The sequence below is a fragment of the Elaeis guineensis genome, chromosome 8 (genome assembly GCF_000442705.2).
Source record: "Elaeis guineensis isolate ETL-2024a chromosome 8, EG11, whole genome shotgun sequence".
NCBI classification, from domain to species: domain Eukaryota; kingdom Viridiplantae; phylum Streptophyta; class Magnoliopsida; order Arecales; family Arecaceae; genus Elaeis; species Elaeis guineensis.
Genome location: NC_026000.2, coordinates 128,696,299 through 128,719,976, shown reverse-complemented (window position 1 = coordinate 128,719,976; position 23,678 = coordinate 128,696,299). Strand labels below are relative to the sequence as shown.

The 23,678-nt window shown below is 35.8% G+C and overlaps 1 non-coding gene across 1 annotated transcript; it reads right to left on the bottom strand.

Annotated features, from left to right (window-relative positions):
* Positions 1-8,263: 8,263 nt before the first annotated feature.
* On the bottom strand, positions 8,264-8,370 carry LOC140851364 (small nucleolar RNA R71). Its single transcript, XR_012134116.1, has one exon. It is a non-coding gene; the product is annotated as a small nucleolar RNA R71 (small nucleolar RNA).
* Between the last annotated feature and the right edge of the window lie 15,308 nt (positions 8,371-23,678).

The following is a 23,678-nucleotide window of genomic DNA, read 5'->3' as shown; positions in this document are numbered from 1 at the left end:
AAGTCTCTTTTGTCCAAATGGCTCCCAAAATGAAGCTATCGCAAAGAAGAAAATCTATTCGCGGATTGGAAGAGAGTGTGCGTAGAAAAAGAATGGCAGTCGAGTCCTCTCCTGCTCCAATCCCAGCTCCAGGTTCTGCTTCAGCTTCTACACAGTCTCTAATTAGTCCAAGCAAGGTACCTCTCTCTGATCGAAAAGTAGAACCTGGAAAGAATATAAATTTCAAGTTTTTTGAAAAAGAAAGGTTCTCTATTGGATCAAAGATTAAAAATCAAGGATGGAAGTTTTACTGTCTATTGAAAGAAAATACTTATGTTGATTTGATCAGAGAATTTTATTTGAACTTAAGTTACTTCAATGAAATAGTAAAGTCTACAGTGAAAGGTGTTGATATTATTCTTGATCCATTACATTTGGGACAAATCCTGTACTTGCCTTGTGAAGGCTATACTAATATGGAGTTTCCAATCAAAGAAAAAAGAATTAATGTTATCTTAGGGAGAACTTTTACTGGAAGTTTAAATAGATTAGAAGTCAAGATATTTTCAGTGGAAATGAGGCTTTTGCATCACATGGTGACCAAGCTCTTTGTCCCTAGGAGTGGTAGGCATGACCTCTTATCTGGTAGGGATATTTGTATCATATACCATATAATCACCCAAACCCCCTTGAACCTTCCTGCTTTGATGTTTGAGGCCATGAGGGAGATCCTGAACAAGTCTAAGGCTCACTTGCCTTATGGTATGTTACTCATCCTGGTCTTTAAAAAATTCGGAGTCTATTTTGAGGGAGAGGCAGTCACTAAATTGTCACACTCTGACACCATCAACCGCCACACACTGCACCGCATGAGTTTCTCATAGACTGATGGCAGTTGATCGAAGGGTGTTGAGGAGAGAACAGAGGAGGAGGGACCGTCTTCACCTCCTCATGATCACAGAGCATCTCCTAATATTCAGTTCGTATATGATCACGATGCTGGTCCCTCAGAGTCGGTGAGGAGGCATGCTTCAGTTCCACAGTCAGGGAGCAGGGTACATCCTTCAGAGTTTAGATTTGTAGATGATCAGATTGAGCTGATGTCCCAGCGTGTTACCTCTATTTTATCTCAACAGTTTGCCACCTCAGTCTTTACTCAGAGGTCGATATCTCAGGATGACTCAGACTAGACTTTGATCCCTCATATCTCTCCTATTTTTCATATGCTCACAGCTCAGTCCGTACGACTTGAGGAGCTTGAGGGATGTGTTCTGAGACTGACGGGTAGAGTTATAGATTTGCAGAGGCAAGTATTAGCCTTAGTCCATCTCCAGCTGCATGAGGACATCATAGAGGTCTCCAACCTGTCTGCAGAGGTGGCTAGACTTCGGAGAGTTTTGGAGGGTGGATTTGACTTTTTGAGGAGAGAGATCAGGGACTCCAGTGAGGCTGTCTCTACTCAGTTTGATACCTTAATGCAGTCTGTGTCGAGAGCTTTGGATCTTCTGGACACCATCAGACTTTCTCTTTTAACACAGTCCATATCTTCTCCAGCTCTAGGACCTTCTCGCCCCTCTACTCGTGCTGGTACTTCTACCCGTGGTCGAGGCAGACGTGGTCGAGATTGTGCTGGTGGATTTGATCATATATCTCCTCATCATATCTCAGACTCTTCTGATTCTGATGCCTCCAGCCATGATATATATTAAATTTAGAATAGTTAGTCTTTTATGTCTAGGATCTATCTTATGGTCTTTGTATTTGTTGGCTGATTGACTCTTGGATAGTTGTTATCCATGACTTTTATATTTTGAGTTGACTCATATGTATTGGGACACCTATGTATTTAGTCACATTTTGGATATATATATTTATATACTTTGAATTTCAATGAATGTTTATGATGGGGATCAATTGAATTATCTTAATTATGAGATATGAAAAATAACTCATATTTGTGCTATGAAATATTATGAATAGTAATATCTTCTATATGAGCAAATTGATATGTCCTTTATGATTGCTATAATGAGGAGAAGTAGAGAAATAAACAATCAAAGAGGGGGAGTAAAGAAATAAAATATGATATCAAAAAGGGAGAGTAGAGAAAATATGTCCTTTATGTTATCTTTTTTTTCTCTCTTCAAAATCTCTTAAAATCTTAATTGATGCTGTCAAAAAAGAGGAGTAGAGAATCAAAAATCAAGATCGAGCAATAAGCAATAGAGAAATAGAATCGAGAGCAATAAGCAAAATTATCAAAGTAAATGTGTCAAAGAACCAAAATTGTCAGTAATTTTTAATTTAATCTTCAAAGCAAATGATCTTATAAGCAAATGATCTTATAAGCAAATTTTAAATTGATCTTCAAACTACTCATGATGCATTTCATTTAAATAACTGGCTATGATGTTTAAGTGATGCATCTTCATAAATTTGAAATTCATGTTCAATACTTTATATATGTTATACTCTGCTTTTGCTCAAGTATTTTGTCATCATAAAAAAGGGAGAGATTGTTGCTCCTTGAATTGATTTTGATGATTACAAAGTATTTGAGGGGGTTACTAATGATTTTGGCTTAGAAAAAGATTTATTATTTATCAGGGGCAAAATCATAATTTCATCAAGTCCTAACTCGAAAACCTCAAGAGCAAGAACAGAAGATTTGTGATCTATTGGAGGTAATTTCAAAATTTTTGGATGTATATTTTGAAAAAAAATTATGTTTATAAAATTGAGTCGATCCCATGAATCGACTCATGTCAAAAGGAGCTGAACGGTACGCTGATTTTTTGACTGGCACACCCAATTGAGTCGACCCCATGAGTCGATCCCTGTGCATGAGTCGATCCTATGAGTCGACCTCTGTTGCTGTGTATACTAAAATTATAGAACAGTCATTTTCTATTCTGTGCCACAGAAGTCGACCCCATGAGTCGACTCATGTGCATGAGTCAACCCTATGAGTCGATCCCTGTGATGGAAAAACTCCGCAACGGCTAGTTTTCAGCTCATTTTGGCTACATTTAATGCTTATTTAATGATCTTCAACGGCTCTAAATCTACCCAGATTACTCTCCACCATCATTTGAAGTTATAAAAGGCACTTAAAGGAAGGAATAAAGAAGATTTTTTCAAGTATTCATTTCAGCCCTAAGCAAAGAGCCCTCTTGAAGTTAAAGAAGCTTTCATTTCAAGTTCACCAACCCCTCAAGAGCTCATTCAAGTCTTCAACTACCTTGAGAGAAATCAAAAAAGCTTCCTTCTTATTGTGTAAAGTGTATTTAAAGTTTTATTTGCTCATTAAAGGAGCTAAATTTGTATTTTCATGTGATTAACTCACATACTCTGTTTTGTCTTAATCTTTAATTTTGGAAGGATTCCAAAATTTGAAAAGGTTGGTCCAAACTTTGAATCGAATTGTATTGGATTGGCTTATACCCAGAAAATAAGTGTTCTAGCTTGAGATAGCTAGAGTCGGAGGTACCGACATTGTATTCTTGTTGAACACGGTTTAGTAGATTTAAATTTTCAGTAGGAGCTTGGGTAGTGGATGTAGGTGTAAGGTTGGCACTGAACTACTATAAATCTTGTTTGTTTGTGTTGTGCTTACTTGCTCTCTTTCTAAATTTTCTTATCTACTTGCATTCTTGCATCTAATTTCTACACCTTGCTTAAATCACTCTCTACATATATCCTGCTCATTATTATTTAATCCTCATAGTTCTAAATTAACGTTAAATTTTTTAAAAATTCAATTCACCCCCCCTCTTGGGTTGCATAGCTGGGCAACACTTGGAATGATTCATGTTGCAAGTAGATCCCCAAATGTCAATGAGGAGTGGAGGAATATCAAGTAAGACCTCATACCATCCATTAATCCAATCAATCGTGAAGGGAGTCTCTTTCTAAACATACATACCTTGAACCTACAGTCATGGTTGCATGTACAATTTCGGATATAATTTAAAAGACTAAACAATATTTAACAAAACTTTTTTATAGACTTATAGAATAATAAGTAATAAAAGATGATTAGATCGGAAGCGTGTTGGATACTGTCCTAAGACGTATTTTCATCTCTCATACAGAAATATCCAGAAAAACCACCTTAAGATACGACTAGGATTCTCCACCTGCAAGCACGATCGTAAAGGAGGTTGATGAAGATTCTTTTAGCATCCAAAAAAATAATCAGAAAGAAATAGAATTAAAAAGAAAATGTCAGAAGGAAGAGAGGGAGAGGCTTAGATGGGATGTCTAAAATCAAATCTCAAGATAGTCTTTTTATAGCCATCCAATGTGACCGTTTATGACCATTTGTGATTGTTGGGATTTTTATTGACCCATTAAGATCTTAATAAGGAGCATAATAGTTAAGATCTTTAATACAGAGTCCAACAGTCATAAAATAAAAATGAGATTAAATACACATGATCGTTGATAATTAGAAGCCTAACAGTCAGAAATTAAAATCATGATAATAAAAAAATTAAAATATTTAAATGATAAAATTAAAATACTTAGAGGGGTATTACAAAAAAAAATTGAGTTTTTCTTCAATAATCCCCATAAAACTTAAATTTTTTCAAAAAATTATAAAATAAAATAATATAAATTTTAGGTGCTTATACTATGCAATAGATAAGGTGACTTAACCTTACTTAGTATGAATAGTTTCCATCTGAAGAAAATAGAGTGAATTAGATCTTGAACTATATTATTTTAATCCAGACTTCAACTACACATACATAGTATAGAGTTTCTTCATCGCTAGTTTGTGTATTAGTAGCCCTGCATATGTATCTTTATTTTTCATGAAAGTTAATAGGGATAGCTCAAATCTCATATCCGCGGGCTATGTACTGATACTCTCATATAGGTGAGCTCTTAGAGGGATGTGTATAGAGTCATCTCATAAAAAATACTACCTTGGATCTCATTTAGAGCTACAGCTCTTCCTAACCATTACATTGGAGCACTAATTACTACAGCGATGGGAGGGAGTCTATGACTCCTATATCAAATAAATCACATATGCTCTTTGACTAACTGATTTATGTCACAAATTGACATAAAAAGTATCAATTAATATCTAAATTATCTAACTTTATTAAGAAATTGATACTTGTTATTATATTTTGTAGAAGAAGAGGTCATCAATAGAAAGAACAAGGAAAGAGGATTCCAACGGTGCAAATTTTACACAAAACGGAGTTAAATTGACCCAGAAATTGAAGAATGAAGAAAGAAGACTCAATTAGGTCAAACCCGAGTCAAATCAGGTCAAAATTGATCAAAAATCAACTAATTTGGTGATCTGGTTAGCCGCCTGGTCCACAGCAACAGGTGCCTGGACCATGGACCCATCGACGTACCATAAACCAGTCAATCAGCGAGTCTCGGCTCACCGCAATGCATCACGAGTCCGATCCACGCGCGCGGTCCAGGGCTCATGAGGAGAGAGAAGAAGGTCCGAAGGGCAACCTGATAACTTCACATCACTCGATGGTCCAATCTTCTCTGATCAAGATCCAACGCTCCATATTTTTCCACCATCGGACGGCCACCATCGCAACTGGTCAAGATCCAACCGTAATCAAGGCAATTGCAAGAATCAATAAACACTAGGACAACACGGGATCCTTCTGCAGCGCGATCCAACGGACGAAATCTTCCAGCGCCTTGATCGGATGGTTCGCGACACATCCGACCTGATCCCATCTCTGCAGCGCGATCCAACGGCAGCGCTTCACCCAGATCGTGATCCGACGGCCCAGAATCACTTCCGGCTTGATTTATTAGATGAATTGGGTCCTTTAGATGAAGATCGGATGGCTGAAACAATTTTTAGGATTTCTTGATGGATTTAAGTGCTTTTTGAGCGAGATTTGAGCCCCTAAACCCCCCTAACAACCCTCTAAAACCTCTTAGTCCCACATCTAAAGTTTTGAAAACCTTATAACCCCCAAATGCCTATAAAAAGCCTCCAAAGGCCCTTGTTTTAATGAGTCTTGCCTTCCGATCAAGCTTGTAACCCTAGATAGTGGGGTTTTTAGCTTTCTTCTCAAGCCTCGAGCTTTGAGATTTTTGTAATAATTTTTTTTTTATAAAATTTTATTTTTATGTAATTTTATCTCTTTACATTATGCAATTTATTTTTCTTGCAATTAGGATATTTAATTTATGCAATTTAATTTTATGCAATTAGGTTAGTTTAAATTATGCAATTTATTTTTCTTGCAATTAGGATAGTTTAATTTATGTAATTTAATTTTATGCAATTAGGTTAGTTTAATTTATGAAATTAGGGTAGTTTATTTTTCTGTATTTAAATTTTGCAAGTAGATTTAGATCATGTCTAGCTAAGCATCCCTTCTAGGGTTTGCGATGAAGCTAGATCATGAGTAGGGGTTTTACATGGGGTTCTTTCTTTTTCTTAGGGTTTCTTTTTCTTCCTCTTTTGTCAAGAATTTTTGATGAACTACAGTTGGGTCAGAGTCCCTTCATAGTTCATGCTTGATTCAGTGTATAGGAGGAGAAAACCCTAAGGGATCCTAGTTACTACTCTCCTGTAAAGAATCTTGATGGGTTATCATTGGGCCTTAGTCCCTTCATAATCTATGCTTGGGAAAGATAAGAGGAGTAGTCGTTAGGATCAATAAGAAAAATTCTAGGTAGAATTCCCTAATCTAGATCTAGTGGATTCAAAAATCCTAGATCCTTAGTCTTATTATCTTTAGCAAACAACTTTCGATTTTCGATTTTCGTTAAAGCTCGCTTGAGCATAGATTTGAAAATTATTTTTAAACCAAGTCTCTGTGGGATCGACCCGTACTCGCTGGTCGTGCTACTCTGCACACTGTGCGCTTGCGGTTTTATTTACAAATTTTAAGATTTGCACATCAAGTTTTTGGCGCCGTTGCCAGGGATTTGGCATTTTAAATTATTTTCAAATATTTATTCTTCATGCTTTATAACTCTCTTTCTTTTTCCTTTAGGTTTCTAGATTTAGTTGGTGATTGCTGGAAAACTCAGGTATGCTTCTAATTTTTTTTTATTATTTTTAGTTAATTATTTTTCTTTTTAGACCTAATCATTTGAATTTACTTAATCATAAAAAAAAAAAATAAAACAAAAGACATTTCATAATCGTAAAGTAAAATATCAAAATAAAAAAAAAATTCTAAATTAAAATCTTTTACATTCTTGGTCATCTTGTTTATTTGCATTTGTATTTTCATAATTAATCTAAGGGCATCAACCCATTAACAAGATAAGGTGAGAATTTCATTACCCTTTCTTAGCCCAAAAACCATCTCCATCATATTGCATTACCTAGACTTTTAATCTTAAAATCAATTAGACGTCAACCTTAAGGAATTCGAGCTCAATAGGACAAGAAACCCTAAGAGTTCTACCAAATTTGAGTTGTTTGATTAGTTGGTGTCTAGGCAAGTCTCTGAGGGTGGTTTGTTAAATTGGTTCAATTGCTGGCCTGGCCAACTCGTTTGGTGTCTAGAAAGGCAACGATGAGTGAACCTCCCACCTCTTATACTTACCTGGCTAACTAGTTGATCAATCTCCACTTGAAAGGCTTGAAGGGTCATCTTGGAACAGTTAGGAGCTGTCTAGATTTAGGTTAACCCTAGGATAGATTGAGTTTAATTTATTGTTTCACTTGTTTGAAAAATAAAAAAAATTTATTAAAATTTAAATTAATTTGGTTACTTTTCTTTAGATTTAGGACTCCTTAGGATCTTTTCTTTAGAACTTTTTCTCTTTTCTTTTTTTTCTTATACATAAAAATTTTATAAAAAAAAATTATATAAACATCGAGAACCGTACACCTCGTGTGTGGAGAAGAGTGTCGGGTCATCTAGTTAGAATTGAGTCAATTCCTGTTGTTCCAATGGCTGAACCAATCCAACCCATGACCCTTAAGGATTTGTGTTATCCAGTTGGCTCCATCCAACCATCTTATATCAGGTTGCCACAACCCACAGCTAACAATTTTGAAATCAAACCTCAAATCATAAATATGCTTTCAAAATTCACAGGATTAGAGGATGCTTATATATTTATTAGAGAATTTGAGGAGGTATGTGCAACCATGAAACTGCAATTAACAGAGGATGAGGTCAAACTTAGATTAATCAACTTTGCCCTTAAGGATAATGCTAAGAAGTGGCTTTATAGTCTGCCAAACCATTCTGTCACTACCTGGGAGGGCTTTGTGAGAATATTTTTGAAAAAGTATTTCTCCCATCATAAAACAGCTAGGATTAGGAATGAAATAAATCAATTTTACCAACTAGCTGGTGAATCATTTTGGAAGTACTTTGATCGTTTCAAGAATCTTTTGACCCAATGCCCACACCATGGAATAGAAACTTGGAGACTATGCCAGATCATCTATGAGGGGTTAGATTCAAACTCAAGAACCATGCTAGAGTTCATGTGCCAAGGCCAATTTATGGACAAAAAAACTACTGAAGCTTGGCAATTCTTAGAAGACCTAGCCGAGAAAAATTTACAGTGGAAAACAACTAGGGAACCTGATAAAGCTACACCTTCAAGAAGAGGAATGCATCAAATTCAACCAACCCTAGCATCAGAGGCCAAGATTGCAACCTTAACACGTAGATTGGAAGCCTTAAAATTACAGAGACCAGCCAATGTAAATCAAATATCTGCACTCATGTGTAAAGGGTGCAATGCACCAGACCATGTCTTAGAAGAATGTTCCTACTCGAATGAGTGTGCACAGGTGAATGCCACCTATCAAGGACCATTGAACAATCCTTATGCACCCACATATAACCCAGTTTGGAGGAATCACCCGAATTTCTCATGGTCCCAGAATCCTAATGTAGGCAATCCAAATTTCAATCAGCAAAATCTAAGGTCCAACCCAGTGATGAACAACCCGCCAGGCTTCCATGATAATGACAAGAAAATTACCTCTTTAGAGAAAAGCCTAGAAGCCATGATGAAGACACATACCAGCTTTATGCAAACCACGGATCAACTCATAAATAATAACACCCAAGCTATAGCCCGTCTGGAAATGCAAGTAAGTCAGCTGGCTTCGACCATTAGTGAACGAGAACATGGTAGGTTACCTAGCCAACCTGAGCCAAATCTAGGAACCAAAATGGTCCACGACCCCAACAAGGAAACCAAGTTAATGGTGTAAATGCCATTCATACCTTAAGATCGGAAAAACAAATAGACAATAAGGTAGTTGCACTTGATGATATAGAGGACTCATCTGCTGAGTCACCTTCTAAAACTACTACCTTTCAACCTCAAGCACCAGAAACTGAAAATTCACCTAGTCCAGTACTTAAAAGTCCTAGAGCTCTTTTTTCAAACAGACTGAAATCCAATAAATCTGAATATTTAGACAAAATTTTAGAGGTATTTAAACAAGTCCAAGTTAATATTCCTCTTTTAGATATAATCCATCAGGTTCCAACTTATGCCAAATTTTTAAAAGATCTTTGCACTAGGAAAAGGACCACTAATGTACCAAAGAAAGCATTTTTGGCTGCAAGTGTCAGTTCATACCTATCTAGCCATGTGCCAATTAAATATAAAGACCCTGGAGCTCCAACAATTTCTTGTGTTATTGGAGAAACCAATATAAAAAAGGCCTTGCTAGATCTAGGAGCTAGTGTGAATATCCTTCCATATTCGGTGTATGAGCAACTAGGATTAGAAAATTTCAACCTACTGAGATCACATTACAGTTAGCCGATAGATCTCTCAGGATCCCTAAGGGAATGGTCGAGGATGTTCTGATAAAGGTTGAAAATTTCATTTTCCCTGTAGATTTTATTGTTTTAGAGACTGAGCCAGTTGCGAATCCTAAAGGACATATACCTATCATTTTAGGAAGACCATTCTTAGCTACGGCCAATGCTGAAATCAATTGTCGAAATAGTCTAATGAAGTTATCCTTTGGGAATATGACCATTGAGCTTAATGTTTTTAACTTAGAACAGGAATCCTCTTCTCATGCTGATGTCAATGTAGTCCAAGATGGTATTTATGAATCCATTGACATTAGTGATGATGAAGTCGACCTAGAGTCTAACCCCTGGTTAATCCATGAGTCTGAGGATATCAATGAAATACTTAAAGAAAATCAGATTAATCAGGAATCGACACTTCTTACTGAACCAATCATTGAGATGGTGAAATCATCACCTAAACCATCGATAGAGGAAGCACCCATTTTAGAACTGAAACCCCTCCCAGAACATCTCAAGTATGCATATCTAGGACCCAAAGAAACTTTGCCTGTAATTATTGCATCAACCTAGATCCCAAGCAAGAGGAGGAGTTAGTGTCAGTTCTAAAAGCAAATCAAGAAGTAATAGGTTGGACCATAGCAGATATCAAAGGAATAAGCCCTTCTATAGTTCAACATAGAATATACTTAGAGGAAGAGGCTAAACCAACAAGAGAAGCCCAAAGAAGGCTTAATCCAGCTATGAAGGATGTAGTTAAAAAGGAGATTCTGAAACTCCTAGATAGTGGAATAATTTATCCTATTTCTGATAGCTCTTGGGTAAGCCTAGTTCAAGTAGTATCCAAAAAATTTGGGATAACAGTGGTCAAAATGATGCAAACGAACTTATCCCAACTAGGACCCAAGCAGGATGGAGGGTCTGTATAGACTATAGAAAGTTGAATGCTGCGACAAGGAAAGATCACTTTCCTTTGCCATTTATTGATCAAATGTTGGAAAGACTAGCCGGACAAGAGTTTTACTATTTTCTTGATGGATACTCCGATTACAACCAGATCCCCATAGCCGCTGAAGATCAAGAAAAGACTACATTCACCTGTCCATTTGGTACTTTTGCCTATAGACGAATGCCCTTTGGACTATGTAATGCACCGGCAACCTTCCAGAGATGCATGATCAGCATGTTTTCAGATATGATAGAATGATTTCTAAAAATTTTTATGGATGACTTTTCTGTTTTTGGCCTAACCTTCTCCGAGTGTCTGAATCACCTGCAATTAGTTCTAGAACGATGTAAGGAGAAGCACTTAGTTCTCAACTGAGAAAAATGTCAGTTTATGGTCAAACAGGGAATAGTTCTTGGCCATGTCATTTCTAAAAAGGGGATTGAAGTAGACAAGGCCAAAATAGATCTAATTGCAAGTCTTCCACCACCTAAATCTGTAAAAGAAATACGTTCATTTTTAGGTCATGCTGGATTCTATAGAAGGTTTATTGCCAACTTTAGCAAAGTAGCACGTCCACTGACTAATCTTTTGGCAAAGGATACCAAATTTGAATTTACTCATGAGTGCTTGGAATCTTTTGAATTTCTAAAAAAAGTACTTGTATCAGCTCCAATCATTCATCCTCCTGTCTGGTCTGAATCATTTGAATTAATGTGTGATGCGTCCGATCATGTTGTAGGCGCAATCTTAGGTCAACGGATAAATAAGCTGCCTAGAGTGATATATTATGCAAGTAAAACCTTAAATGATGCGCAGCTTAACTACACCACAACTGAGAAGGAGTTCCTTGCCGTTGTCTTTGCTTTAGAGAAATTTAGATCTTATTTGGTTGGGACCTACACCATTGTTTACACCGATCACTCAGCCATTAGACATGTCTTAGCAAAGAAGGATGCCAAGGCACGCTTAATCAGATGGATTTTGCTCCTTCAAGAATTTGACCTAGAAATTAGGGACAAGAAAGGCACTGAGAATGTTGTAGCAGATCATTTGTCCCGAATTTCAGTCGCACCATCTAGTGAACCACCCATCAATGAATCTTTCCAGATGAGCAACTCATGTCTGTGTCTATGAACCTTGGTTTGCTGATATTGTAAATTATTTAGCCATAGGTAAGATACCTTCTCATTGGACTAAGCAGGATAAATATAAATTCTTTGCCCAAGTGAAGTATTTCATTTGGGATGATCCTTATCTTTTTAAACAATGTTCTGATCAAATTATTAGAAGGTGTATCCCAGATAACGAAGTCATGAATATTTTATCTTTTTGTCATGATCAAGCATGTGGGGGTCACTTCGCGTCTAAGAAAACTGCTGCTAAGATTCTCCAATTGGTTTTTATTGGCCCAATTTGTTTAAGGATGCTCATGAATATTGTAAAAGTTGTGCTCAATGTCAGAAAATGGGTCGAATCACCAAGCGACACTTGATGCCACTCAACCCAATCTTGGTAGTTGAAGTTTTTGATATTTGGGGGATCGATTTCATGGGACCATTTCCAAATTCTTTTGGAAATGAATATATTCTAGTAGCAGTTGATTATGTTTCAAAATGGGTAGAAGCAATTGCATGTAGAACATCCGATAGCAAAATGGTCATTAAGTTTCTTAAAGAAAATATTCTCTCCCGTTTCGGTATTCCTAGGGCAATCATTAGTGATCGGGGAACCCATTTTTGTAACCGACCTTTTGCAACATTGATGAAAAAGTATAATGTCACCCACAAATTGGCCACACCATATCATCCTCAAACTAGTGGGCAAGTTGAAGTGTCAAACCGACAAATCAAACAGATCCTGAAAAAAACTGTTAGTGCCAATAGAAAGGATTGGTCTTTGAAATTAATTGATGCACTTTGGATATACAGAACCGCTTTCAAGACCAATCTAGGAATGTTTCTTATAGGATTGTGTTTGGTAAACCATGTCACTTGCCTATTGAGATAGAACACAAAGCCATGTGGGCCATCAAACAACTAAATACAAATTTGAACGACGCTGGAAACCATAGGAAGCTTCAGTTGAATGAATTAGAAGAACTTAAAAATGAAGCCTATGAAAATGCAAGGATATACAAGGAACGAACCAAAGCATTTCATGATCAATCAATTATGAGAAAAACTTTCAATATCGGACAAAAGGTGCTCTTATATAACTCTAGATTACATCTGTTTCCAGAAAAGCTTAGGTCTAGATGGACAGGACCATTTTTAGTAAAGGAAGTCTTTTCACACGGAGCTGTTGAGATAGAAAACCCAAGTAATGGTGTTATCTTTAAAGTTAATGGTCAACGATTAAAACCATTCTTGGAATTACCTGTCGAGACTGTTGAAGATGCCATGGTTCTTTATGAACCAACTTATTCTGATTAAATTGCTTCGAGGTTTGGTCTGGCTGAAGACATAAAACTTAGCACTTCTGGGAGGCAACCCAGCTTATTTAATTTCTAATACTTTTTTTGTTTTCAGTTTGCTTCGGACAAATAAATTAGATAAACTCCATTGGGGACAATGTCGGTCAAGTTGGGGGGAGAGCTTGAACAAAATAGGTGTTATCATTTTCTTTTCCTTCCACTATGAGTTATTTCTTGCATTTAATATATTAAAAAAAAAATTAAAATAAATTAATCTAGAAAAAAATAAGAGTAAGTTAGAAAGTATTTGCTAATAAATGTAGTGAGTCACGGAGAAGATTAGCTGGTTAGACTCTTGGTGGCCTAGGTCATTTAAAGACTATTAGCACTTCCAATTGCACATGCACACTAACAAGGTAAAGTAGGTGTTAATTGTAAGGCCAATTAAGGATTTGAGTATTATTTAAATTAGATAATTTTCTCTACACCCCAATTGAAGAAATTTGAATTTAAGGAAAGAGCTACCTGCCTGAAATAAAATGCAAAACACAGAGTAAATGTGGATTGCCCTAAGCCTAGTAACCGGGTCTCTTCACCTAAGTCAAGTGTTGAGATTCGCGTCAAACGGTGGTGGGAAGGCCAGGATGCTCAGCAAAAAAAAAAAAAGTGTGAAAGCTACCTTAGTTCTTTGTTTAATCTGGGGTGTATAGAAAATTAATCGAACTAAGTTATGAAAAATGATACAATTGGCCTGTACAAGTTAATACTGAAATACTAAGTTAGTTATCACTCACACAAGTACTATAAAACTTTAAGTGTACTCTAAGAAAGTTCCTAAGTAGACTGACTACCGATTCTAATTCGAAGCTCATTACTTAGTAATACTAGAAAACTTCTTGAATTTTGATCTTAAATTAATTTGCAAAGGAAGGATCTTTTTGAAATATGATCTTATTTTGGTACATTGCTAAGGGACTAGCAATGATTAAGTTGGGGGGTGTGATTTATGTCACAAATTGACATAAAAAGTATCAATTAATATCTAAATTATCTAACTTTATTAGGAAATTGATACTTATTATTATATTTTGCAGAAGAAGAGGTCATCAATAGAAAGAACAAGGAAAGAAGATTCTAACGGTGAAATTTTACGCAAAACGGAGTTAAATTGACCCAGGAATTGAAGAATGAAGAAAGAAGACTCAATTGGATCAAACCCGAGTCAAATCAGGTCAAAATTGGTCAAAAATCAACTGATTTGGTGATCTGGTTAGCCGCCTGGTCCACAGCAACAGGCGCCTGGACCATGGATCCATCGGCGCACCATAAACCAGCCAATCAGCGAGTCTCGGCTCACCGCAACGCATCGCGAGCCCGATCCACGCGCGCGGTCCAGGGCTCATGAGGAGAGAGAAGAAGGTCCGAAGGGCAACCTGGTAACTTCACATCACTCGATGGTCCGATCTTTTCTAATCAAGATCCAACGCTCCATATTTTTGCGCCATCGGACGACCACCATCGCAGCCGGTCAAGATCCAACCGTAATCAAGGCAATTGCAAGAATCAATAAACACTAGGACAACACGGGATCCTTCTGCAGCGCGATCCAATGGACGAAATCTTCCAGCGCCTTGATCGGACGGTCCGCGACGCATCCGACCTGATCCCATCTCTGCAGCCGATCCAACGCAGCGCTTCACCCAGATCGTGATCCGACGGCCCAGAATCGCTTCCGGCTTGATTTATTAGATGAATTGGGTCCTTTAGATGAAGATCGGATGGCTGAAACAATTTCTAGGGTTTCTTGATGGATTTAAGTACTTTTTGAGCGAGATTTGAGCCCCTAAACCCCCTAACAACCCTCTAAAACTCTTAGTCCCACATCTAAAATTTTGAAAACCTTATAACCCCCAAATACCTATAAAAAGCCTCCAAAGGCCCTTGTTTTAATGAGTCTTGCCTTCCGATCAAGCTTGTAACCCTAGATAGTGGGGTTTTTAGCTTTCTTCTCAAGCCTCGAGCTTTAAATTTTTGTAATAATTTTTTTTTATAAAATCTTATTTTTATGCGATTTTATCTCTTTACATTATGCAATTTATTTTTCTTGCAATTAGGATAGTTTAATTTATGCAATTTAATTTTATGCAATTAGGTTAGTTTAAATTATGCAATTTATTTTTTTGCAATTAGGATAGTTTAATTTATGTAATTTAATTTTATGCAATTAGGTTAGTTTAATTTATGAAATTAGGGTAGTTTATTTTTCTGCATTTAAATTTTGCAAGTAGATTTAGATCATGTCTAGCTAAGCATCCCTTCTAGGGTTTGCGATGAAGCTAGATCATGAGTAGGGTTTTACATAGGGTTCTTTCTTTTCTTTTTCTTCCTCTTTTGCCAAGAATTTTTGATGAACTACAGTTGGGTCAGAGTCCCTTCATAGTTCATGCTTGATTCAGTGCATAGGAGGAGAAAACCCAAGGGATCCTAGTTACTACTCCCCTGTAAAGAATCTTGATGGGTTATCGTTGGCCTTAGTCCCTTCATAATCTATGCTTGGGAAAGACAAGAGGAGTAGTCATTAGGATCAATAAGAAAAATTTAGGTAGAATTCCCTAATCTAGATCTAGTGGATTCAAAAACCCTAGATCCTTAGTTTTATTGTCTTTAGCAAACAACTTTCGATTTTCGATTTTCGTTAAAGCTCGCTTGAGCATAGATTTGAAAATCGTTTTTAAACCAAGTCTCTGTGGGATCGACCCGTACTCGCTGGTCGTGCTACTCTGCACACTGTGCGCTTGCGATTTTATTTACAAATTTTAAGATTTGCACATCACTAACCAATTAGCTTGTTATTACCATATTGAACCTCCTTCAAAGGATCTCTTATCATAAAGATTAGGTTCCTATTATTAAAAGGTCTATTATAGGCAAAACTCTATCCCCCTCGATGACTCTAGGATCTTAGTCCTATTTAAATCTTTAGCAAGGTAGGCTGATAAAAAGATCTTTCCCATAAGTTTCGAGATATTTAAAATCATGATATTGGCTATGTCCCGTAGTTATTCAATCATATCATTAGAAATTAAAATCATAATAATGAAGAAATTAAAATATTTAAATGGTAAAATTGAAATACTTAGTGCAGTATTATAGGAAAATTTTGAGTTTTTCTCCAACAATCCCTCATAAAACTCAATTTTTTTAAAAAATTATAAAATAAAATAATACAAATTTTTAGATGCTTATATTATGCAATGGATAAGATGACTTAACCTTACTTAGTGTGATAGTTTTTATTTGAAAGAAATAGAATGAATCAAATCTTGAACTACGTTCTTTTGACCCAGACTTCAACTACACACATATAGTACAGAGTTTCTTCATCGTTAGTCTATGCATTAGTGGCCCTACATACGTATCTTTATTTTTCATTAGAGTTAATAGAGATAGTCCAAATCTCATATATACGGCTATGTATGGATACTCTCATATACATAAGTCCCTTCAGAGATATCTATCATATCTCATGGAAAATACTACCTTGGGTCTTATTCAGAGCTACAGCTCTTCCTAATTACTACATAAGAGCAGTAATCAGTATAGAGAGTCTATGACTTCTATATCAAATAAATCATATGTGCTCTTTGACCAACCAATTAGCTTGTTATTAACACACTGAACTTCCTTCAAAGGATCTCCTATCATAGAGATTATGTTCCTACTATTGAAAGGTCCATTATAGGTAAAACTCTATCTCCCTTGATGACTCTAGGATTTTAATTCTATTTAAATCTTTAGCAAGGCAGACTGATAAAAAAATCTTCCCCTACAAGTTCCAAGATATTTAAAATCATGATATTGACTGTCCTATAGCGATTCGATCAGTCATATCATAAAAATTAGCAAGAAGCATTACTTGAAAAATTAGGCATGGATTTCAAAATATGAACTATATAACTACTTAGGATAGTAAATCATCAAATAGAGCATGAAACAAATACATCAAACAAATTATTTTTTTTCTTTTGATGCAAATTGTATTAAGTATTTCTACTTAATTATAAAAGTATATTTAAATAACAAGTAGAAACATCTAATATTAAATGAACCTATAATAAAATTCTAATGAATTTGTGCTTGCACGACACAGCATTGGCATGATAACAACAAAAACTATAGTGCTAAAAAATGAAGCTACCAATATGATAAAATGGACAGCCTAAACAAAATTAAACAAAGATTGCAACAAAAATTATTTGGTAACAAAAACTAACAAATACTGTACTTGATCCGTGCATATAAAAATGTCCGAATGTTTGATGCCATTATATAAGATATTGACCACATAGGAAAGACTGAGTAAAGATATACCTTCATAATTTGTAGTTCTCATATATAAATTACTAAAAAACAGAAAAAAGAAAAAGAACTAAGAAAAAAACAACAGCTAGCCTTTATTTTACATCTATCTATAAGAGTGGTTGTACATCAACAGGTCAAACCCAAGTGACAGATAATTTACATCTATTCATAACGTAGAGGTTACCATCACAAGCAATTGGACGAATTATCAGCCATAGAAAGCTGCAGCAATCAAAGAGCTTGTGCCTGCCCAATAAACATCTATCACTGTCTATTGAAATTGCTTAACAGGAAACTCTAAGTCAGAAGTCTTCATCAGATCTATACAAATAATGATCACTATTAGGTTACAATATACACAATCATCAAGGTGCACATATGCCCAACGTGAACACCATAAAATTGGACTAGCACTACTAATTTCGACATGCATGGAATGTTTAGAGTAAAATTCAAAATATAAGTTCAGGTATATCATAAGAAAGGGATAAAATGCAACATGTGTCACAGAGAATCTGACATGTCCTTAAATCCCCAGCTCATGATGGAAAGCAAAGATTTTACACAACATTTGGATATTTAAATGAGACTGGAATTAACGCTGAGATAGTTAAATTTTAAATTGCCATTTGGTATGTCTTATCTCGATAAAACTTCTGAAAAACTGAAAACATATAAGCTACCTTTAACACTCTCATGAAGACTCAATGGTGGCATTTAATTCTCTCAACACTGTAATGCTTTCAGATACAAAATCTTCCAGATGATTTCAGAGTGCAGAACACACTGGACAGCCTAAATTATTGGTTTGCATTCTATTTCCCTATGGCTAGCCTTTTTCAGCACACAAGAGTGTAGATCATCCCTCAAGAAAATCATGACACTGAAAGTGCAAAATCTGCCATGCTCTATATATTCAACGCATTTACCTCTGTCATACTTTATTTTATCAGAAAATAATAAAAACATAAATGCCCGGCAGAAAAGACATTATTTCATCCTTGCTAACTGAAATTGGATCACCAAGATAAGATAACCTTTTACACCAAAAAAGGGGGAAAATGCAGACAATAATCAGATGAATTACTGCAAAAACTTAATAGATTTCCAAATATAAATAAAATTGAAACATGCCATCTAATTAAATCTGATAATTATTGTAGTAAACAAATTTTCCATAAAAATCAAATCCCAACTTAGAAACTTCTGCAAATCAGTTTGGAACTTCAATAGCATTGCAAAGTTAGTTAAACAACACTTGATGGTGCAAAACAGAAGCTCTAAATCTCTATGCTAGTACCTCTGGTTCAATGGTCACTGGACCATTTGATGATCCGATGCAGCATGGGCTCTTGGATTATGCATTGAGATGAACAAAAGCATGGCTTTTTTTTTTTTTTGGTCAAACAAAAGCATGGCTTTTGATGCGTTGTTCATGTGAGACTTGAGATAAATAATTTAATTCTGCTGTGATGCCTTGGATAAGCATACTCCAGGGCTCCATGTGGTATTGGATTATTAAGTCCAATGAGCATTGGATGCAGCCCAGTACAGAGAACTTTGAGGTGCAAATTAGTTTAGCTAGAATTCCAAAGGAAGACTCAAGTTAGAAAGATAAATAATTAAATTCTGCCGCACAAACAATTTGTGGATTGAAGTTATGACTGCATGAAACTGATTGCTATGTTAAGTCGACAACACTTTGTTAATTTATCAAGCAAGATGTATGATGCAGTAAAATAATGATATTCCAAAGAAATTTTTACCAATCTTGGCCATGTTTATAGAGTGTGCCTCATGCTCTTCCAGCATGTACAATAGCAGGAAAGAAAGGGAATGTGTAATAGCAGGGAAAAATTAAACATTAAGTCAATACTTAAAGGAGGTGCAATATGTCAACATGCGGTATGCAGAGAAAAGGTTGTAACTTAGCATGTCTACATTTGCAACATTAATGCACAGCTATTTCAGAGTGTAATGGAAACTTTATATATAATGACCAAACTCGTACAGAACCAGAGGAAAGACATAAATCATAAAATGGCAGGAAAGGATAAAACATATGAGACAAAAGATATGCCCAACCTTTTGCACGCAATAGTTTTCATCTACAGCTGGTAAATGTAGCAGCCAATGGAAGTGGTTGAATCATAAAGAAAAAAGCTTAGAAAAACTAGCACCCACTCAGCTGAAGATCGGAGGGATTGGCTCTGTCTGAGGGAAGTGAAAGAGGGTGAGGGAAGGAGGCTTACTAGCGAGCAATGGAGATGATAGATCTCGATTGATGGCTGTAGATTTCGGCGATTCAAGGGTGGCATAATCAAACTAAAGAGCAGAGCATTGATGGGATTTTGTGGAGATGAGGAGGTTTTGGGTTGTAGTGGCATGGTGATCATTGAAGAGGAGGAAGAAAGGGAGAGGAAAAGACGTTAGGGCTTGAGGATAGCTCGATCAATCAACGAAGAAGGGGATTAAATGGGGAGGGTTTAATAGAATAAACTTAATAGTCGTTCATCGGGTGGAAGTAGCTCCAATAGCTGGCGGCCATTTTGTATCGGCGTCACAAAGTCCTCACCGACCATATCTCCTTGGCCAATCCCAATGGTGAGAGCTCGAGCAAAGGATCACGATCATGATCTTTATTTTTAGTCGTAAATCTTTTTTTTCATATTTGGGTTGAAGTCGGCTAGGACTACCGACTTTGGTCCAAGACATGCCCAATTGGACCAGATTTTACGGTTGAAGATAACCATTTCGTATGTCTATTCTCATTTAGATAATGATACTTTTCTCAACTCATGCCTTGACTATACTATTCTCATGATTATGCTTCAAACTGTTACACCAACTACATGGTCTAACAAATCTTCGGTAAGAAACACAAATAAACAACATTTAGAATACTTACTTGAGGTTTCTGGTATCTTAGCAATAGGGCATGTTCTTAAAGATATACATTATTTCTCGAAAAACAGAAACCTACTAATCATGTAACAAGCAAAAAATTATTTGCAGAAAAATTATTTTCGCTTATTGTCAAGTATATCCAATGAAATAAATACCTAGCATCCTGTTATCTTCCTAATCACAATATGGGGAAGACGCCTTAGATTGTTAGAACAGGGTTTAAACAATTTATGATATAATTTAAAAGACTAAACAATATTTAACAAAACTTTATTATAGACTTATAGAATAACAAGAAATAAAAAATGATCTGATCGTACGTGTTGGATACTGTCTTAGGGCGTATTTCCATCCCTTGTGCAGGAATATTTGAAAAAACCATCTCAAGATACGATCGGAATCCTCCGCCTACGAGCACGATCATGGAGGAGGTTGATGAAGACTCTTTCAGCACCCAGAAAAATAACTAGAAAGAAATAGAATTGAAGAGAAAATGTCAAAAGGAGGAGGAGAAGAGGCCTAGATAGGATGTCTCAAATCGGGTCTCAAGATGGTCTTTTTATAACCATCCAATGTTATCGTTTATGACCATTTATGATCGTTGGGATTTTTATTGACCCATTAAAATCTTAATAAGGAGCCTAATAGTTAAGACTTTTAATGCAGAGTTCAATAGTCATAAAATAAAAATGAGATTAAATACATATGACTGTTGGTAATTAGGAACCTAACAGTCAGAAACTAAAATCATGATAACGAAAAAATTAAATATTTAAATGATAAAAATAAAATACTTAGAGGGGTATATAGGAAAATTTTGAGTTTGCCTCCAACACATTACCTTTCCAAGTGACTGTAACTCCATCATGGATACCCTCCTTGCATAAATATAAGAGCCTCTACCTATTTGCAAAGTTACATTTGCATACACCAAGCACCTTTCTCTTCAATATTCCTTTCTTTTGATGATTTTGACAGTATCATAAACATCTAACAAAAATACCAACACAAGGGTTCATCACATTCTTCAAATTGGACCTAGTGGAGGAAAACACACATAAATAAATGCTTGAAAAAGATTGCAACTTGAAAATCTAGCCATGCTTGCTTCTTGGTGGGCGGTCTCGATAGAATAGAGTCAAGGCCTTCCCATGAACTAAACATAATTTCTTTGTTATCCCGAGCCTTTTTATTTCATTATGTTTGCTTAGTTTTCTATATCCTACCTTCGAATCTTCTGGACAATGTACTTATTTTGTTCTTTCATGAAATGGGTGATGGTACTTTCTATTTTTAAAAAATAATGTATGTCTAAAACAAGGGAAAATTTAACAAATATAGAAGGTGCAATCATCAAAAAGATCGCTTTTACTTTTTATCATGAAAGTCATAGATCTTGGGCTTGTAATAATCAAGACTCTTAATCAAATTACTAATTCGTATTAGATATCCATGTCAAGATTAAAGCTTTTCGATACATGCCAAAATCAAGGATTCCTTAAAACTTTTTCCTGTCACTTTTTAAAGGTGATGGTCATCATTGGCAATTCATCTCACTCTATCTAAAGTTAAAAAGCTTTCTTAATTAGTAAAAATATTTAGGGTAGATTAGGGGTGTAAATGGGTCGATCCGATCTGATCTAGTTTATTGATCGGATTTAGATATTGGACCCAAACCCAACCCAATAGAAGATCAAGTCAGATTGGATCGCATCCATAATCAAAATTTTTGACCCAATGAGTCATTCGAGTCAGATCGGGTCCATATATAATCCGGCTTTAATCCATGAAATATGTATTTGGTTCGGGTTTAGTTTGGTTTTGGTTCGGGTCAATTTGGATCGTGGGTCAAATTAACCAACAGGTATTAGCTTTAGCTATTCAACCGATTCTCATGAGTGGAGTTAAAGTCAATCTTATAAATTTACCATCCAATGAGACTCACGATACAATGATTTTTGAAGTGGCCATCAACACGTGACAATTATATCTTAGAAAACTATCAAGATATATCTCATATACATATGGAAGCTGGTTGTGGGATATAACTGGAAATGAAATATCTATTTTCTACTAATTCTCTAAATTTCTTGAGTTGAAAAGGTTGTGTAGGTTTGATGCGAAGGATTTCTTATAGAGGTGGAAAGAAAAAAAAATAATATTTATTGAGGACTCCATCAACTTGAACCAGTAGGTGCCACTCAATTATAGGGGTGGAAAGGGAAGAAGATAATATTGTATAGGTGGGCAGCCCACTATAATTTGTTTATAGCCTATACTATTATAAAATAGGTTTGGGTCATATAATGGGTTTGGGTCAAATCGGGTCATTGAGCATAAGATCTATATAAATCTAAAAATTCAATTGGGTCATGTCGGATCGAGTCAAAATTTAGTAAATCCAGATCTGACCTAGAAAATAAAATAAATCTAATTTTAGAACCTAAATCAGATCCATGGATCCTTTTAAACAGCTCGGATTAGGTCTCCATGGGTCTGATCGGGTCAGGTCGTGGGTCAACCCGACCCATTTGCAGCCTTAGGATAGATGTAAGCATCTAACTCAAATCATTATTCAATTATGTATTTGCTCATGCTTTCCTTATTCAATTTCGGTTGCAGAGTTTTTGGGTTAAAAGACTATTGAGTTAAATTTCAGATGCCCTTTGAGTTTCGTAGCACTAAGGGAGTATCAGGTACTATCTTTGCTCTTACAAACCTCTTTTCTCGCAACCAACTCTGATTAATGGGTATGGAAGTGGAATACAAATGGATTATTCTCCATCAAATGCTGCTACAACTTTCTCATGCATGGTGGCATGATCTCTCACTTCAGGTGCTACATTTGAAAACTGTTGACCCTTAGATTGATTTTGATGATAATAAAAATATTTGAATATAAATTGTTAAGCTACTAATATTATTTATGAGGATGTATAGTTTTAAATTCCAAATGCTAACAATTTTCAAGTGTTTTCCGTCATCTAAATGAAGAACCACCACTCAAGATCCTAGTAAAGAAAATCTAGATTAGACAAATCCTTCAAGGAGTTTTAATGAGGACTAAATCAAATTAAAAAGATAAGTCTAGCTTAAAAATCAAATTGGAGAAGAAAAGCTTGACATGCTTGGCACGCTAACTGAGTTGATCCAGTAAAAAAATGAGCCTACCCAATCTCAGTGAGGACGAAAGATAGAAAGCACAGAAAGTCATTTTTCAGAATCCAGAGGATCTAGTCGACTAAGATTTTAAGTGAGCCGATCCAGTGAGTAACTTAGCCGACTCAGTCAAAAAGTGAGCCAACCA